At 37.4% G+C, this 12,118-nt stretch overlaps 1 non-coding gene across 1 annotated transcript; it reads left to right on the top strand.

Moving 5' to 3' along the window:
• The first annotated feature begins 11,662 nt into the window (after positions 1–11,662).
• Positions 11,663–11,826, top strand: LOC112580020. The gene has a single exon (XR_003104386.3). It is a non-coding gene; the product is annotated as a U1 spliceosomal RNA (small nuclear RNA).
• Positions 11,827–12,118: the final 292 nt, after the last annotated feature.

Genomic DNA, 12,118 nt, shown 5'->3' with positions numbered 1-12,118 from the left:
TACATGATATTTTGAATAACAGCAAACACATTCATAAGATCGGATATGTCCTTATTCAGCAGAACTAAATACATATTGTCTGATCAAATGTAGTACAGATTCTCAAAAACAAAGACTCCAATTATAGCAAACCAAATCATATTTTTGTCTGTATTCCTGTTTCTGTTGCACTTAAACATTAACCATGTTAAAAACGAAACCGAGAGGGCTGTAACAATTTTTGTTGTTCTGCTAGCACATTTTTGATTTCCTTAACAGGTAAATAGCATAGTGAATTACATGGATCCTCTTAATGCCAAGTCAAAGACAATTGCTTTTCAGTACCAAATTATCTTCTATATCTGAATTGAAAACTCAATATAAGCAAGCATAGCATTCTAAAAAAGATTGATAAAGCAAAATTCAATTAGTTAGATTTATCTCAGCTCCTTCTTCCTTGCGGCTAGGTCTTTATAAACTTCATAACTTGTGAAACTTAAAACTTTTACAGAGTAGTCATAATGTTACAGACTACTGTAAAATAAGAATACTGAGACAAGGTCAGGATTTTGATATAAAACTGAAACTATAAAACTTCCGGTAGTTTTATTTTACAAAATAGCTGGACTAATTTAGCTATTTTACTAAGAATATTTTCATTTCTATTTCATCTAGCTTATCTCCTATAAGCATAATGGAAAGTCATGTGGTGGGGTAAATAAATGCCTGCTTACAAGGGTAGAAAAATAGGATTTAATCGTCAAATGATGATACTATCACATCTTCCTGTCTTTTTTATTCCTGGAGATTTTTACCTTGACTTGGAAGTGTATACAACTACAGCTTGCTTTCCAACTATGTATTCCTTCAGTATACCTCTGAACAATCTTCATACATAATCTTAACATAAAATTCCAGGCTTGAAAACCTATGTAGAGTGATTGTGACTTTGGTAATATGGTGAAATAGAAAATGTGGCTTCAATCTCTGACCCCAACCGACAAAAATTAACCCTGCTACAAATGTGGGATAAAATTTAAGAGGCATTCTCACTGTAAGAAAGGGAAATCCCCAAGCAAAGAACCAAAATAGAACTCCAAGGTGGATTATAGGAAAATGAGCTGGTAGTGGGACTGCAGAGAAAGCTTGGTTACTGTTTTTGGTAAGCTAAGCAAGGACTTAGTACTGAGACTCCCACGTAAAGCTGAGACACTCAGAGCCTCCATTCCTGTGAAGAAGGTGCACAAAGTCTGCCTAATTACACATGGAGATGATGAGGAAGATAGTGTGTCTACCTGGATGCTGGCCTGAAACAGTGGATCTTTATCTACCGGGCTTTTGATTCACATGTGCTCAGTCACTTCAGTCATGGCCGACTCTTTGTGACCCCATGAACTGTAGCCCACTAGGGTTCCCTGTCCATAGGATTCTCCAGGCAAGAATATTGGAGTAGTTTGCCATTTACTCCTCCAAGGAATCTGCCTGACCCAGGGATCAAACCCAAGTCTCCTGCACTGGAGGTAGAGTCTTTACTGCTGAGCCACCGGGGAAGCCCTTTGGTTCAGGGTATGGTAACCAAATGGTTCTGGAAACCCTACAATTAGAAACCTACACAAGGAAATAAGTGTTGACCCTGAAGACGGTTGTAGGCTTGGAGTTTTAGGCAAAAGCAAGTACAAAATCTCTTTGATCCTACAGGTTCCTTATAAATAAAAGCCTTACAGTCAAGCTCACAATCCAACAACAACAACAACAACAAAAAAAAACACAGTCAAACAAAAATGTTTCATATAAGAGAATTACAGCCATGCCAAGCCAGTTGAACAGAACCTCAGAAATTTAGGTAATAAAACAAACTGGTAGATATTATGAAGATATGCTTCAAATTAAAAACACAATATAAAATCAAGTTATAAGAATAAAAGACAGACTTTTATAATAGGAATATTTGAAAAGAATTAAATATAAGTTTCAGAAATTAAAAATTGTCATTTAAACATTTAACACATTAAGCAATTGATTAGAAACAGGTGAACGAAAATTAGTAACCTGGAAGCTAGATGATAACTAATACCAACTGAGTGCTTACCAAGCCTACAAATGCTAAAGAAGTACTTGCTAGACTATGATTTTTTGTTGTTTGTTATTAATTTTATTGTTATTTTTGTAAGTATACTCAGTGCATTCTTGCTGGCTGGAATTTGGTAGTGACAAGCAGATTGGCTCTGTGAACTGTGCTCTCAACCACTCTGCTGTACTGCCCTTGAGGAAAATGTCTAGAATTTGGCATAGAGTCATAACTATGAAAAGGATTAAAAGATGTGGAGAATGAAATTTGAAAGTCTAATATGTGACTCTCATCACTCTTCCCTGACACTCTTGTGAGACACACACACTCTTGAATTTCTGGCTTCTTACTGCCTACAGCATGTCACTCCCTTATGCTGGCTTCTGCTCATGGCTCTGTCTCTGAGCTCAGCAGTGCCATACCCAGGGCTCAGTCTGCAGACTTTTTTCTTCCCTGGATTACTCACATGATGATCTCATACAGTCTCAGCTGTAAACATCTCCAGGCTGTTAATTCCCAATTTCTATCTTACCTATACATATAAGATGTACACAGCTGACTGAGCAGTACCCCAAATTAACATGTCCAGAACAGATATGATTGCCCACCCCCGCCCCCAGTCTAGCTCTAAAAGTGTTTCTCGTCATAGTTCTTTCCATTTCTTTAAGTCATTTCTTCTCTTTCTCTAATAGTTAGGATTTCCCTAGTGGCTGTTACAGTAAAGAGTTTGCCAGGAACACAGGAGACGTGGTTTCAATCGCTGGGTTGGAAAGATTTCTGGAGAAAGGAATGACGACTCACTCCAATATTCTTGCCTGGAGAATTTCATGGACAGCGGAGCCTGTTGGGCTATACAGTCCATGGGATTGCAAAAGAGTCAGACATTACTGAGTGACTAACACTAACCCATCAAAACACCCTCTTGGCCTAAGGGTTAAACACTGCTTACTACCTACACCATTAACCTACATGATTCTCCTGGATAATTGAAACAGTCTCCTCACTGATCCCCTTCAGTCTATTCTGAAATATTGAAGCCTGTATGATCCTATTTAAATATCAGTCAAATGATGTTGCATGTCTGCTCAAAGTTCTCTAATGGCTTCCTAATTGACTCTGAGAAATAAAAGTGTGTAAGGTGGTAAATATCAGGCTGCCATCAATGGTGTTTCCACTCTTCTCCGTTTTCACTGTGCTACAGTCACACAGGTCTCCTCTAATAATCTAAGCAAGCCCCTACCTCAGCCTGTTTGCACAGGTTCTCTCTCTGCATGGAACATTCTCCCCATGGATACCCACACAGCATTTTGCTTTACCTCCTTTTTCACTCTGTTTGCCCAGCTATTACCTTTCCTCACCACTGTAAGCGACTTATCATTTTCTCTACCTGCTTTATGTTTCTTTATTTTAAAATTTTCTCCTTAGTATTCACTGCTGCTGCTGCTAAGTCGCTTCAGTCGTGTCCGACTCTGTGCGACCCCACAGACGGCAGCCCACCAGGCTCCCCCATCCCTGGGATTCTCCAGGCAAAAAATACTGGAGTGGGTTGCCATTTTCTTCTCCAATGCATGAAAGTGAAAAGTGAAAGTGAAGTCGCTCAGTCGTGTCCGACTCTTAGCGACCCCATGGACTGCAGCCCACCAGGCTCCTCCATCCATGGGACTTTACAGGCAAGAGTACTGGAGTGGGGTGCCATTGCCTTCTCCTTAGTACTCACTACTGTACATAAAACAAACAAAAACATGTTTTTGTGTCAATTGAAAAAAAAAATGACATTTTTAAAAATTTTGTCTCTGTCTCCTCGAAGGTAAACTCCATATGTCACTGTTGAGTCGCCAATACCTAGAAGAAGAAGAGGTCCTGAAGAAGATCTTAAAGCCGCGACGAGGCTGCGTGAGCAGGTAGTTTGCACCCCCAGTGCAAGTACTTACCCCTGTTTTATTGCCAGGTCTTTCTCAAACCTTATCAATGGCTTTCAAGTTCCCATGACTGGGTAATGAAGAAAATGATTATACCTATCCTCTAGATGGTGATATATGATATGATATCACCAAACCAAAATGGAAGTCTGTCGCATTAAAATCTTCATTAAATGGTTAGTGGGAAGAGAAATCTTTGCAGTGGGTAGAATTTGGGCCAGTGCACCTGACTGTCCACTCTGTCTGTACTGATCTGTACTTATTTGTGGATCACAAATGGTGGTTGAGTGGTGAGGAACTTATATGAAATGTTTAGTGAATTGGAATAAAGGGCTACAAGCCCCTGAAACCTCTGAGGTCTTCCGGTCTATCAGATTCTTCCCTCTAATAGGCAGTCCTGACTAAAATTTGTGTGCAATTCTGGGAGGACCTAGGAAGGAATTGGAAACCTGCTTCCAACCATGTTGATTCCTCTATCATAATCCTTTGCATGGCTTCTGCTAGGTTAATAATAACAACAACAATCTTGACCCCCCTGAAGTTTTCCTTCTCATAGCCTTTGTAATCTAGTTGGCCCCCACAGGCATGGCATTGCTTGTTTTATGTGCTGTGTGTTGGAAGTATTTCAGAACTAAAATTTAGGTATTTATAAACAGAAAACCTATATTTAAAAAGTGGTATAGTGGTCCAATGTAGGTAGTTTCTAGACAAAATAGTTAAGAGAGTTTTTTCACTCTAGTTTATATTTTCTAAATCTTCAAGACCTCCAGCATCTTTTACTTTAATGTTTTTAATTAACCACAACCCCACTATGACATCTTATCCAGATTTTCCCACCCTTCTATGACTTTTATTTTTATAACTCTTATTCCTGATACCTAACATGTATAACATATGTGGCTCTTACTCCCTAATATTTAACATTTCCTCAAGTTTTCACAATTACACCCTCATGAATATATAGAAGATTCCTATTCCCTTTAATCCTAGGGATTACAAAAGAGGATGCTGTTGATTCTAATATATTAGTTCTCTGTCAAAGTCTTTTTTATAAAATGAGGAACTTCTTTTTACCAGAAAGATTAACTTTGGTCAACAGAAAGCCAAAAGTAATTACAATTTTTGTCTTTCCTCTTTTCCTTTTCCCCTCTCTTCCAACTCCTTCCTGCCTCACAGTTCTATCTTCCTATTTTTTTTTTAATCATAAGGAAACGTTTCTCTCACTTTGAAAGATTTTTATAAAGTTAGCAATTAATTATATTACTTAGTTTTTTGTATACAACATGATTATGTCTTGCTTAGACATTCAGAGCCTCTGATTTTTCATAGTCTTATTTCTTCTTTTTATACTAACTGTGGAGGATTTTGACTAAATTGTTGCTCAACAGTATTAAATTTCAAGACAACAAGCATAGACAGATCATAAAATTTTTAAAATTAGCTTATTTGAATATTAAAATTTAAATAAAACCATAAGTAAAAGGCAAGATAATTTTGATATTTAAAATATGGCAAGTTAATAAGATTCAACCAATAATGAGAGCTGCATGTTGACAGTTCCTTGTTGAAATATAAGTATTTGTGTTCCAACTGCAACTGTGGATTTTTTTTAAAGTAACACTTTTATATTTTTAAAGTTTGTATTATCCAGATAAATAGGTAAATTTTAATTTATTAGCCATATTTCTCCAGGATTTTACTGTTTCAGGTATCCTTGCAACTCCATATATTAAACAGGACTTCACTTCTAAAGTATTTCAAACCACAGAAAGAGAGTATTCTATCATGTAAATTAATTTCATTTTTTCTGTTTTGGAAGAGCAGAATATATTTCTGCAATTGAAATACTCATTCTAACTTTTTAAAAAATGTCCTAATTTAAAAAGAAAAAAAGCTAAATATGGAAAGGTGTTGAACCTCACTTTCCAACTAGATATTTGAGATGTTTTGAAAGATAAGAACTGGTTGGTTATAAATATTCATATGGTTAGACCTAGTATACCAAAAGATAATTATGAAGAATAACTTATGAAAAATGGCCATTCCAATGATTTTACTGCTTTTTAGATGACATGTAAAACTTAGTTGTGCAGCCAATTAGGTGCTATCTCTCTGTTCCTAGTCCCTCCATTTGTGATAACTATCTGTATTTTAATAATCAAAGTTCAAGATGGGTTCTGGTTCACGATGGCAACATAGCAGAATTCTGGACTCTCCTCCTGCCATGAACACACCGAATCTGTAAGTATGTAACATTTTCCTCAGAAAAAACTTAAAAACTGGCTGAGCAACTCCTATACTTCAGGCAAATGAAAACAAACAAAAAAAGCCCACACTGAAGTGGGTTAGAGAAGCTGGAATACAATCTCACCATGAATTCCTCACCCCAAGTGCTGAGACCTACAATCAAGAGGGCACTTAAAACCTGGAGGTTCTCCTTAAGGAATAAAGGGTTTGAACCACACAGTGAGTGCTCCAGATTTTAAGACCTGCTCATAAAAGATAAGATTCCAAAACATCTAGCTTTGAAATCAATGAGACTCATATCCATGAAAGCAACAATGCCATACTGAAGTGAGAAATGCTTCGTAAAGGGCTCATGTACAAACTCACCCATCTCAGGGCTCAGTGCAGAGGCAGTCAATCTAGAGATGTCCAGATTAGGTGAAAGAGGTTGATTTGCTAATCCTAGAGTTTCAGGCTGAGAAGCAGGAATCTAATTTAGTGCATATCTAGGGACCTGCTACCTGGCAGGCACCGTCTTTCACTCTCCCTCTGTCTCATTCCAGCCAGGGGGCACCATCTAGCCCCTCTCCCCCTCAACAGTGGGTGCCATTTATATGCTTTACCTCTGCCTTGCTCCAGCCAGTGGATTCCACCTTCTTTTTTCTTCACTTTCCTCCCTGTGGGTGTTATCTATACACTCTTCCTGTGCCTTGCTCCACCCAGGGATTGCCATGGTCAGGTACCCTCTCTGCCACACTCTTAGCACCATTACCACCTAGATGGGAGCTTTTACGTGTATCCGGTTCTTATATCAGGTGTGCCAGTTTTTAGGGTTGCCACTCAGAGGCCAGGGTGGCTAGTGATCCTAGGTCCCATGATAGTGGAGCAATCAGAGGGACAATTCTTGGCAGACTGCCTCCAAGAGCACTGCACAGAGAGCAAAGAAACATACCCTCTGTCTTTCTGTGAAAGGAGTCTATTTGCTTGTGCAGGAACATTGATATGAGAGGCAGCCTTTTAGTTTGGCACATCTAGAGCCCTATGGTGGCACTCTCAGGTAAAGGAGGTTGTTGGGTGAAATCTCAGTACTGTGCCTCTGCCTCACTCCAGATCACTGGTATCATCCAGAAAGAAAAGGATATCCCTTTCTCTGACACCCCAGTTACTGTCTGTGGCTAGAGGACATCTGTATATCACCTGGCTCTGGTGGCCAGTGGGTCTTATGTTCGTGGTTCCCACTGGACCGTAACCAATGGAGAAAGAAAAATTCAAATGGTTACTATCCACATGGCACAGAAAAAGGCAACAGAGCCGGGAGTTTAGTCACTCTTAGCTTATCATCACAGTTATAGTCTGAGAGACAGATTCTAATTGAACATACATGTAAGGGCCAACTCTAATCCTCTCCAGGGACCTTGAAGATAGTTCCAGAGCAGCTGTACCTCCCAGAGGGGAGCTCTTACAGTGTCTGATGCACTGGTTTCTGTGGCTGCCAACCAAGGGATGCCATGCAATCATCTGTCTCTGGTGGCCAGGGGAGATTTTGTCCTGGGTTCCATGGGACTATAATAATCAGAGAGACAGTTCTTGACAGGCTACATTCTCTGTGACAGTGTACAAACAGCAGACTGAAACACACCCAAAGTCTTTCTGTTCTTATTTGGAGTTTTAGCCTGAGACACAGGCTTCAGGTGTGGAACACATCTAGTGATCTATGGAGCTACTATCAGTTAACATAGAATAGTGGATGTTATCTTTGCACTTTCCTTCTACTCTGCTACAGCTCACAGGTATCTCCTGGGAAGGAACTTAAATACATACCTGGAGCCCCCATTTTCATGACTACTACTAACCAGGCAGCACCCTAAACTGCATGGCTCTGGTAGTGATACTTGCAGTCCCGTAGGTCTGCATACCTTAATCGTGGCTGCCTGGCTGCCAATCAGCCTGAATCTAGGTGCTTAATGAGATGCTCCCCTCTGGGACAATGGGAAGTCTTGCACAACTTCAACTACTGGAAGTCATTAAAGATAAAATAGACTGCATTGGTAATCATACAAGTTTGAGAGAAAAAAGTGAGGGCATGATAGAACAACAAGATCCATCCCTATACAAAGCCACTCTTTCAAGACTGGGAGAGGCAGCTATTTTATCTAATGCATGAAGACCAATGTAGAAAGTCAAAAAGAAATGAATGAAACAGAGGTAAGTTAATACCCCGTAAAGATTTCAACAGAACGGTCAACTAATTAATGGTCAACTAACAGTTCAACTAACTCTAGAAAAGAACAGATGACCACAGTGAGATCATCAGCAGAGAGACAGAAAATATAAGAAAACACCATATAGACATCACAGAACTGAAGAATATAATAAATAAACTGAAAAATATACTAGAAGGGTTCAATAGCACACCAGACAAAGCAGAAATAATGAATTTAAAGACAGGACACCAGAATTCACTTCAAGCAGCTAAAATGAAAAAAAGAAGAATGAAAAAGCACAGATAGATTAAGGAAATTGAGTAACAATATCAGATGGATTAATATTCACATTAAAAGGGTGAATATTCACAGGAAAAGACAGAAAGAAAGTGGCAGACAGACAGAAAGAAAATTTCTTGAAAAATTATTTCAAGAAATAATAGCTGGCAACTTCCCTAACATGGGGAGGGAAACAAACATTCAGATCCAGGAAGGACAGAGAATTCCAAATAAAGTTAACTCAAGAACCCACATGAAGACATATTAGAAGTAAAATGTCAAACTTATGAGGATAATTTAAAAGTAAAAGAGAAAAGACAACTTGCTATATACAAAGGAACACCCATAAGATTATAAATTTAGTTTTCAGCAGGAATTTTGTGGCCCAGAGGTATGGCACAATAAATTCTAAGTGTTGGAAGAAAAAATATTCCAACCAGGAGTACTATACCTGGCAAAGTTATCATTCAGAGTTAAGTCAAGATAAAGACTTTTCCAGATAAGCAAAAATTAAAGGAATTTGTCACCACTAAACTTGCCTTACAAGAAATGTAAAAGGAACTTCTTTAAGTTAAAAAGAAGGCACAAGTTAGTATCAGAAAAACATACACAAGTACGAATATCACTGGTAAAGGTAACAGATTAATCATGTATAAAGCTAGAATAAGTGTGAAAAAGGTAAAGTAGTAAAAATAACTTACAATAATATGTTGAGGGATTATACATGACAAAATATGTAAATTGTGATGTCACAAACATAAAATATAGGTGGGAGAAGGAGGCTCAGAATGTGTTCAAACTTAAGGTATCAAGTTAAAATTGACTGTTATAAATACACATATTATTGGAAAGTCTCATGGTAACCATAAAGTAAAAACCTGTAGTAGATACTCACAGATAAAGAAGAGGGAATCTAAGCATACCCAAAGAGAAAGTCATCAAACCACAAAGGAAGTGAGCAAGAGAGGGAACAGAGAGGAACTAAAAAACAGACAGAAAGCAAAGAACAGAAAGGCCAAAAATACACATCTATAAATAATGACTTTTAATGTTAATGGACTAAGCTCTCCGGTCAAAATATGTAGAATGACTGACTGGGCAAGAAAATTAGACCGACCTATATGCTGCCTACAAGGGACTCACTTCAGATGTAAGGGCATGCACAAACTAAAAGTAGAGGGACAGAAAGATATTATACGCAAATACAAGCCCAAAGATAGTTGGGGTAGCTATACTATTATCAGACAAAATAACAGTAAGACAAAGACTTTAATAAGAGACAAAGAAAGTAATAACATAATGAAAAATGGGTCAATCCTACAAGAGGATGTAATGTTTGTAAATATTTATGCATCCAACTTAGGAGCACCTAAATATATAAAGCAAATATTGACAGATGTTGTGGCTCAAATGGTAAAGAATCTGCCTAAAATGCAGAGGACCTGGATTCAGTTCCTGGATCAGGAAGATACCCTGGAGAAGGGAAGGACTACCCACTCCAGTATTATTGCCCGGGGAATTCCATGGACAGAGGAGTATGGTGGGCTCACAGTCCATGGGATTGCAGAGTCAAACACAACTGAGTGACTTTCATTTTCATTTTTTCACTTCAAAGGGAGAAACACACATCAATATAATAATAATAGGGGGCTATGCTACCTGACTTCCATCTGTGGATGGATCATCGAGATAGAGTAACAATAAGGAAACATCAGCTTTAAATGACACATTAGAACAGATGCATTTAACAATATGTAATAACATTCCATCTAAAAGCAATGGAATACACATTCTTCTCAAGTGCTTATGGAAAGTCCCCCACAATATATCATATAAGGCAATAAAACAAATCTTAACAAATTTAAGAAGTTTGAAATCTTATAAAAAAAAATCACTTACAAAATCCCAGAAAATTACAAAAAAAAAATAGAAATTAATGAGGTGATATTACACTTAATACCACAGAAATACAAAGGATCAAAAAAGACTACTATGAATGATTATATACCAACAAAATGGGCAATCTAAAATAAATGGATAAATCCCTAGAAACATAAAACCTATCAACTGAAACATGAAGAAACAAAATCTGAACAGAAAGTTCACTATGCATGTTGAATCAGAACAAAAAACCTCCCAATAAACAAAGTCAGGGCGAGACTGCATCACTTGTAAATTTTACCAAACATTCTAATAAGATTTAATACCTATACTTCTCAAATTCTTGCAAAAATAGAAAAGGAGGAAACCCTTCCAAACTCTTAGAAGGCCAGCATTATCATAATGCCAAGTCAGACAAGAATGCCAACAAGAAAAAAAAAAAAATACAGGCCAGTATCCCTGATGAATGCACATGCAAGAATCCCAGACAACAATTAGTGAAGCAAATTCAGTAATACATTAAAGGGATTGTTCACCATGATCAAATGGGATTCATTCCAGGAATGCAATGGTGGTTCAACAAAGGCAAACCAATCAATGTGATACACTACATTAACAGAATGAAGGATACAATTATACAATCACCTTAATAGATGAGAAAAAGCACTTGACAAAATTCAACACTGATTTTATGATAAATCTATGAACAAAGTATAGAGGAAATGTACCACAATAAAATATAGGCCATTAATGACAAGATTACAGTTAATATCATACCCAACAATAAAAAGTTAAAAGCTTTTCCTCTGAGATCAAGAATAAGTGCCTACTCTTGCCACTTGTCTTCAACATCATATTGGAATGCAAAACTAGATAAATTAGGCAAGAAAAAGAAATAAAGGGCATCCAAATTGGAAAGGAAGAAGCAACATAGCCTCTATCTACTGGTGACATATTACTATAGCAAATACTAAAGACTCCACTAAAACTGTCAGAACTAATACACAAAGTCAGTAAAGTTGCAAGATTCAAAACTACACAAAAGTGATTGCATTACTCTACACTAATAAGTTATTATCAGAATGTGAAGTTAAGAAAACAATGCCATACTTACCTGGCAGGGGTGATACCATAGTCATGAAGCTGGTTTCCCCAGGGCAAGGCTCATCTACTGCACTCCAGATATGCTGGCCCCTTTGATTTCTCCAAGTGTGGGAAACTGGACTGCATAATTTGTTGTAGTGGAGGGACTGTATTGGTGTTTCCTGTGAAGGAAAAAAAAAAGAAAAGTATCCTGTTACAATTGTGTCAAAAAGAGTAAAATACTCAGAATAGCTAACCAAGGAAGTGAAAGATCTCTACACTGACAACTATAAGATATTGATAAAGGAAAATTGAAGAATACACAAATAAATGGAAATATATCCCAGGTTTATGGATGAGAAAAATTAATATATTAAATTGTCCATACCATTAAAAGCAACCTACATGTTCAATGCAATTTCTATCAAAATTCCAATGGCATTTTTCACATAAACAGAATAAATAATCCTAAAATTTAT

The sequence above is a fragment of the Bubalus bubalis genome, chromosome 17, assembly GCF_019923935.1.
Source record: "Bubalus bubalis isolate 160015118507 breed Murrah chromosome 17, NDDB_SH_1, whole genome shotgun sequence".
Classification (NCBI taxonomy): domain Eukaryota; kingdom Metazoa; phylum Chordata; class Mammalia; order Artiodactyla; family Bovidae; genus Bubalus; species Bubalus bubalis.
Note: the sequence above shows the minus strand (reverse complement) of the source record. Positions and strands in the feature narration are given on the sequence as shown.